This window comes from Tamandua tetradactyla, chromosome 9 (genome assembly GCF_023851605.1).
Source record: "Tamandua tetradactyla isolate mTamTet1 chromosome 9, mTamTet1.pri, whole genome shotgun sequence".
Classification (NCBI taxonomy): Eukaryota; Metazoa; Chordata; class Mammalia; order Pilosa; family Myrmecophagidae; genus Tamandua; species Tamandua tetradactyla.
The window spans coordinates 109362440-109370652 of NC_135335.1; the positions used below are offsets into that span (position 1 = coordinate 109362440).

The 8213-nt window shown below is 37.1% G+C and overlaps 1 pseudogene; it reads left to right on the top strand.

Annotated features, from left to right (window-relative positions):
- Window positions 1–941: 941 nt before the first annotated feature.
- On the top strand, window positions 942–4733 carry LOC143645785 (heat shock cognate 71 kDa protein pseudogene; annotated as a pseudogene).
- The last annotated feature ends 3480 nt before the right edge of the window (window positions 4734–8213 follow it).

Consider the following 8213-nt stretch of genomic DNA (forward strand, 5'->3'; position numbering starts at 1 on the left):
CATCAGAATATTTTTATTAAAGCTATTAACCATTTAAAAAAAACATCAAATCATGTATGTAGGGAAACACATTTTTAATTTTGCCTCAAGCTCCAGTATGGTGCCGCATAGCATTGGTTGGAACTATGACTTACAGTAACCAGCCTCCAACATTCTAAGGACTCTGTATGTAGCACTCCTAACATACCTCCTTTGGATGATAGCCTCTTTTTTTTTTGCATGGGCAGGCATCAAGAATCGAACCTGTGTCTCCAGCATGGCAGGCGAGAACTCTGCCTGCTGAGCCACCATGGCCTGCCCTAGCCTCTCTTTTCATAGAAAAAAATGTCACTTTCAGGATGACTTTGGTGACAGATGTTCAAAAAGGTCATTAAAAATAAGTTGTGTTCTCACACAGCAGGCACAAATCAATTTCACACATCTGCTGACTCTCTAGGACTTCTATGTGGACTTTCAAACTTAGTCTAGTGCTGAATATCTGAGAGTGCCTGTCTTCTGAATACCAGAAAATTGACATTTTGCATAAGTTTTTCTGAGCACTGTTGTAGTTAGGTTCAGGTGTGAACTTGGCCAGGAGATGATGCCCAGTTGTTCTGTTGCTGTGGACTTAAATCATCAGCATGTGCAATTCATCTAATGGCTGCTTACATCCATGGTCAGCTAAAGGGGGTGCTTTCTGCAGTGAGTGACATTTTAATTTGACCAGTTGGAGGCTTAAAATGAAGAGTCAAAAGAGAAAGGAGGAGCTCAGACCCAGACATTTGGAGATGTAGAAAGGATATGCCTGGGGAAAAGCCATTGGAACCCAAAAGGCAGGAGGGAATGCCAGCAGACATCACCGTTTACCTTCCCACATGACAGAGAAACCTAAACGAGCTCGTTGAATATGGCGCTCCCTTTTAGGACTCTTCTGTTATGAACCAGGCCTCCAATAAGCAACCATGTCGAAGGAACCTGCAGTCGGTATTGATCTTGGGACCACCTACTCCTGTGTGGGTGTCTCCCAGCATGGAAAAGTGGAGATAATTGCCAACGATCAGGGGAACTGAACAACTCCAAGTTATGTCGCTTTTACTGATACCAAATGATCGATCGGTGATGTTGCAAAGAATCAAATTGCAATGAACCCCACCAACACAGTTTTTGATGCCAAACATCTGATTGGGCATAGATTTGATGATGCTGTTGTTCAGTCTAACGCATTGGCCCTTCACGGTGGTGAATGATGCTGACAGGCCTAAAGTCCAAGTAGAATACAAGGGCAAGATAAAAAGTTTCTATCCAGAAGAAGTATCATCCATGGTTCTGATAAAAACGAAGGAAATTGCAAAAGTCTATCTTGGGAATACTGTTACCAATGCTGTTGTCACAGTGCCAGCTTATTTTAATGACTCTCAGCATCAGGCCACCAAAAATGCTAGTACCATTGCTGGCCTCAATGTACTCAGAATTATCAATGATTCAACTACTGCTGCTATTGCTTATGGCTTAGACAAAAAGATTGGTGCTGAAAGAAACATACTGATCTTTGACTTAGGAAGTGGCACTTTTGATGTGTTAATCCTCAACATTGAAGATGGAATTTTCAAGGTCAAATCAACAGCTGGAGACACGCACTTAGATGGAGAAGACTTTGACAATCAAATGGTCAACCATTTTATGGTGCCTAGAGAACTGGATATCCATATGCAAAAGAATGAAAGAAGACCCATCTCTCACACCCTATACAAAAGTTAACTCAAAATGGATCAAAGATCTAAACATTAGGTCTAAGACCATAAAACAGTTAGAGGAAAATGTTGGGAGATATCTTATGGATCTTACAACTGGAGGCGGTTTTATGGACCTTAAACCTAAAGCAAGAGCACTGAAGAAGGAAATAAATAAATGGGAACTCCTCAAAATTAAACACTTTTGTGCATCAAAGAACTTCATCAAGAAAGTAGAAAGACAGCCTTCACAATGGGAGACAATATTTGGAAATGATATATCAGATAAAGGTCTAGTATCCAGAATTTATAAAGAGATTGTTCATCTCAACAACAAAAAGACAGCCAACCCAATTACAAAATGGGAAAAAGACTTGAACAGACACCTCTCAGAAGAGGAAATACGGATGGCCAAGAGGCACATGAAGAGATGCTCAATGTCCCTGGCCATTAGAGAAATGCAAATCAAAACCACAATGAGATATCATCTCACACCCACCAGAATGGCCATTATCAACAAAACAGAAAATGACAAGTGCTGGAGAGGATGCGGAGAAAGAGGCACACTTATCCACTGTTGGTGGGAATGTCAAAGGGTGCAACCACTGTGGAAGGCAGTCTGGCGGTTCCTCAAAAAGCTGAATATAGAATTGCCATACGACCCAGCAATACCATTGCTAGGTATCTACTCAAAGGACTTAAGGGCAAAGACACAAACGGACATTTGCACACCAATGTTTATAGCAGCATTATTTACAATTGCAAAGAGATGGAAACAGCCAAAATCTCCATCAACAGAAGAGTGGCTAAACAAACTGTGGTATATACATACGATGGAATATTATGCAGCTTTAAGACAAGATAAACTTATGAACCATGTAATAACATGGATGGACCTAGAGAATATTATGCTGAGTGAATCCAGCCAAAAACTAAAGGACAAATACTGTATGGTCCCACTGATGTGAACGGACATTCGAGAATAAACTTGAAATATGTCATTGGTAACAGAGTTCAGCAGGAGTTAGAAACAGGGTAAGACAATGGGTAATTGAAGCTGAAGGGATACAGACTGTGCAACAGGACTAGATACAAAAACTCAAAAATGGACAGCACAATAATACCTAATTGTAAAGTAATCATGTTAAAACACTGAATGAAGCTGCATCTGAGCTATAGGTTTTTGTTTTGTTTTGTTTTGTTTTGTTTTGATTTTACTATTATTACTTTTATTTTTTTCTCTATATTAACATTCTATATCTTTTTCGGTTATGTTGCTAGTTCTTCTAAACCAATGCAAATGTACTAAGAAATGATGATCATGCATCTATGTGAGGATGTTAAGAATTAATGATTGCATGTGTAGAATGGTATGATCTCTAAATGTTGGGTTAATTTCTTTTTTTCCGTTAATTAAAAAAAAAAAAAAAAAAGAAAAGGGATAATTGGAGATGAAGGGATACAGACTGTACAACGGGACTGGATATAAAAACTCAGAAATGGACAGCACAATACTACCCAATTGTAATGCAATTATGTTAAAACACTGAATGAAGCTGCATGTGAGGTATAGGTTTTTTGTTTTTGTTTTTTTTGTTTTTTTTCTTTCTATTATTGTTTTAATTCTTATTCTGTTGTCTTTTTATTTCTTTTTCTAAATCGATGCAAATGTACTAAGAAATGATGAATATGCAACTATGTGATGTTATTAAGAATTACTGATTGTACATGTAGATTGGAATGATTTCTAATTGTTTTGTTAATTCTTTTTTTAATTAATAAAAAAAAAAGAATTAAAAAAAAAAAAAAAATGGTCAACCATTTTATTGTGGAGTTTAAGTGCAAGCATAAGAAAGACATCAATGAGAATAAGAGAACTGTCCACCACCTCCATACTGCTTGTGAATCAGCTAAGCATATCCTCTCTTCCAGCACCCAGGCCAGCATTGAGATTGATTCTTTGTATGAAGGATTGACTTCTATACCTCTATTGCCTGTACCCAGTTTGAAGAATTGAATGCTGACCTGTTCCATGGCACTTTGGACCCCATGGAGAAAACCCTCAGGGATGCCAAGCTAGACAAGTCACAGATCCATGATATTGTCCTGGTGGGTGGTTCTGCTCATATTCCCAAAATCCAGAAACTTCTCCAGGACTTCTTCAATGGAAAAGAACAAACAAGAGCATCAACCCTGATGAGGCTGTTTCTTATGGTGCAGCTGTCCAGGCAGCTATTTTATCTGGAGACAAATCTGAAAACATTCAAGATTTACTGTATGGGTGTCACTGCTCTTTCCCTTGGTATTGAAACTGCTGGTGGAGTCATGACTGTCCTCATCAAGTACAATACCATGATTCCCACCAAGCAGACATAGACCTTCAGTACCTATCTATACCTGACAACCAGCCAGGTGTGCTCATTCAGGTTTATGAAGGTGTGCATGCCATGGCCAAGGATAAAAATCTGCTTGGCAAGTTTGAACTCGCTGGGATACCTCCTGCCCCCTGTGGTGTACCTCCGATTGAAGTCACTTTTGACATTGATGCCAATGACATCTACAATGTGTCTGTTCTGGATAAGAGCACAGGAAAAGAGAACAAGATCACCATCACTAATAACAAGGGTCGTTTGAGCAAAGAAGACATTGAGTTCATGGTCCAAGAAGCCAAGAAGTACAAGGCTGTAGATGAGAAGCAGAGGGACAAGGCATCTTCCACGAATTCTCTTGAATCATATGCATTTAACATGAGGGCAACAGTTGAGAATGAGAAACTTCAAGGCAAGATCAATGATGAAAACAAACAAGATTTTTGACAAATGTAATGAAATCATTAACTGGCTTAATAAAAATCAGACTGCAAAGAAGGAAGAATTTGAACATCAGCAGAAGGAACTCACTATTACCAAGCTGTTTCAGAGTGCAGGAGACATGTCAGGAGGATTGCCTGGGGACTTCCCTCATGGTGAAGCACCTTCTTCTGATGGTGCTTTTTCTGGACCCGCCATTGAAGAGGTTGTTTAAATCAGTCAGCACATGTCTTAGCATTGTTCCACAGTAAAAAACATTGAAGGACCTAAATTTGCAACACATTCTGTGGCAGTTCAGCTGCTATACAAAATTCCTGAGCATTCTTTTTTTTTATTTAATTTTTTATTATAGAAGTTGTGGATTTATAGAACAACCATGCATAAAATTCAGAATTCCCATACACCACCCCACCAACAACACTTGCATTGGTGTGGAAAATTTGTTACAATTGATAACACTTTTTTTGGTAATTCCATTTTTTTAAAGTAGTTACATTTGTTACAGATTATGAAAGTAGTACTATAACTACTATAATTAGATTTCTTTGTATATTCTGAATATTAAAGCTTTATCAGATACATTGTTTGCAAGTATTTTCTCCCATTCTGTATGTTATCTTCATTTTCTTGATAATATATTTTTTTCACAATGACAAAGTCACATTGTAAAAGCTTTATCATTACACAATCATCTTCAAGAAACATGGATACCGGAACACAACTCTACAATTTCAGGTACTTCCGTCTATCCACTCTGATACACCATAAACTAAAAAGGGGATATTTTTATAATGCATAAGAATAAATTCTCCAAGTTCATTGACAAATGTTAGTTTATATCAGTGACACCATAGAGTATTTGTCCTTTTGTTTCTGGCTAATATCACTTAGCATAATGTCCTCATGGTCTGTCCGCATTGTTACATGCTTCATGACTTTATTCTCTTACGGCTGCATAATATTCCATCATATGTATATACCACAGCTTGTTTAGCCACTCATCTGTTGATGGACATTTGGGCTGTTTCCATCTCTTGGTATTTGTAAATAATGCTGCTATAAACATTGGTGTGCAAATGTCCATTTGTGACCTTGCTCTTGTGTCCTCTGAATAGATACCTAGCAATGGTATTGCTGGATCGTATGGCAATTCTATACTTAGCTTCCCGAGGAACCACCAAACTGCCTTCCATGCTGATTGTACCATTTTACATTCCCACCAACAATAGATAAGTGTGCCTCTTTCTACTCATCCTCTCCAACACTTGTCATTTTCTGCTTTTTTGATAATGGCCATTCTGGTGGGTGTGAGATGAAATCTCATTGTGGTTTTGATTTGCATTTCCCTAATAGCCAGAGGAGTTGAGCATCTTTTCATGTGTCTTCTAGTCATTTGTATTTCCTCTTCTGAGAAGTGTCTGTTTGTGTCTTTTGCCCATTTTTTAATCGGGTTGCTTGTCTTTTTGTTGTTGAGTTGAACAATCTCCTTATGTATTCTGGATACTAGAACCTTATCTGATATGTCATTTCCAAATATTATCTCCCATTGTGTAGGCTGCCTTTTTACTTTCTTGACAATGTTCTTTGATGCACAAAAGTGTTTAATGTTGAGGAGTTCCAATTTATCTCTTTCTTTCTTCAATGCTTGTGCTTTGGGTATAAGATTGAGGAAGCTGCCTCCTATTACAAGTTATATAAGATATTTCCCTACATTTTCTTCTAAAAGTTTTATGGTCTTAGCTCTAATATTTAGGTCTCTGATCCACTTTGAGTTCATTTTTGTATAAGGTGTGAGATATGGATTCTTTTTCATCCTTTTGCATATGGATATCTGATTCTCCAAGCACCATTTATTGAACAGACTGTTCTGTCCCAGGTGGGTTGGCTTGACTGCCTCATCAAAGTTCAATTATCCATAGATGATAGGGTCTATATCTGAACACTTTATTTTATTCCATTGGTCAGTATATCTATGTTTATGCCAGTACTATGCTGTTTTGACCACTGTAGCTTCATAATATGCCTTAAAGTCAGGTAGTATGAGACCTCCGACTTCATTTTTCTTTCTTGAGATATTTTTAGCTATTTGAAGTACCTTGCCCTTCCAGATGAAATTGGCTATTGGTTTTTCTATTTCTGAAAAGTAAGTTTTGGGGATATTAATTGGTATTACATTGCATCTATAAGTCAATTTAGGTAGAATTGACATCTTAACTATATTTAGTCTTCCAATCCATGAACGTGGTATGCCCTTCCATTTATTTAGGTCTTTTGTGGTTTAGCAACTTCCTGTAGTTCTCTTTGTGTAGGTCTTTTGTATCCTTAGTTAAACTTATTCCTAAATAATTGATTTGGTTACAAATGTAGATGGAATTTATTTCTTGACTTTACCTCAGATTGTTCATTACTAGTGTAGAGAAACAGTACAAATTTCCAAGTTTTGCTCTTATAACCTGCCACTTTGCTGTACTCATTTATTAGATATCACAGTTTTGCTGTGGATTTTTCATGGTTTTCGACATATAGTAACATATCAGCAAATAGTGAAAGCTTTACTTCTTCCTTTCCAATTTAGATGCCTTGTGTTTCTTTTTCTTATCTAATTGCTCTAGCTGGAACTTCCAACACAATATTGAAAACAATGGTGACAGTGGACATCTTTGTCTTGTTCCTAATCTTAGGGGGAAAGCTTTCAGTCTTTCCCCATTGAGGATGTTAGCTGTGAGTTTTTCATATATTCCCTTTATCATGTTGAGCAAGTTCCCTTCTATTCCTACCCTTTGAAGTGTTTTCATCAAGAAAGGATGTTGAATTTTGTCAAATGCCTTTTCTGCATCAATCAAGATGATCATGTGGTTTTTCTGTTTTGATTTGTTGATATGGTGTATTACATTAATTGATTTTTTTTATGTTGAACCATCCTTGAATACCTGGGATGAACTCTACTTGGTCATGGTGTATAATTCCTTTAATGTACTGCTGGATTCGATTTGCAAGAATTTTGTTGAGGGTTTTCCCATCTATATCTGTTAGAGAGACCGGTCTGTAATTTTCTTTTCTTGTAGTATCTTTGTCTAACTTTGGTATGAGAGTGATGTTGGCTTCATAGAATGAGTTTGGTAACCTTCCATCCTCTTTAATTTTTTTGAAGAGTTTGAGCAGGATTGGTACTAATTCTTTCTTGAATGTTTGGTAGAATTCACATGTGAAGCCATCCGGTCCTGGACTTTTCTTTTGGGGGAGCTTCTTGATGACTGATTCAATTTCTTTACTTGTGATTGGTTTATTGAGGTCATCCATATCTTCTCAAGTCAATGGTTGTTCATGCCTTTCTAGGAAGTTGTCCATTTAATCTACATTGTCTAGTTTATTAGCATAAAACTGTTCATAGTATCCTCTCATTACCTCCTTAATTTCAGTGGTTATGTCTCCTTTTCCATTTCTGATTTAATTTATTGGCATCCTCTCTCTTTTTATTTTTATCAACCTTGCTAAAGGTCCATCAATTTTGTTGATTTTATCAAAGAACCAACTTCTGGTTTTGTTGATTTTCTTGATTGTTTTCATGTTCTCATTTTCATTTATTTCTGCTCTAACCTTCATTCTTTCTTTCCTTTTGCTTGTTTGGGGTTAGTTTACTGTTCTTCCTCTAATTCTTCCAAGTGAATAGTTAATTCCTTGCTTTTTGCTATTT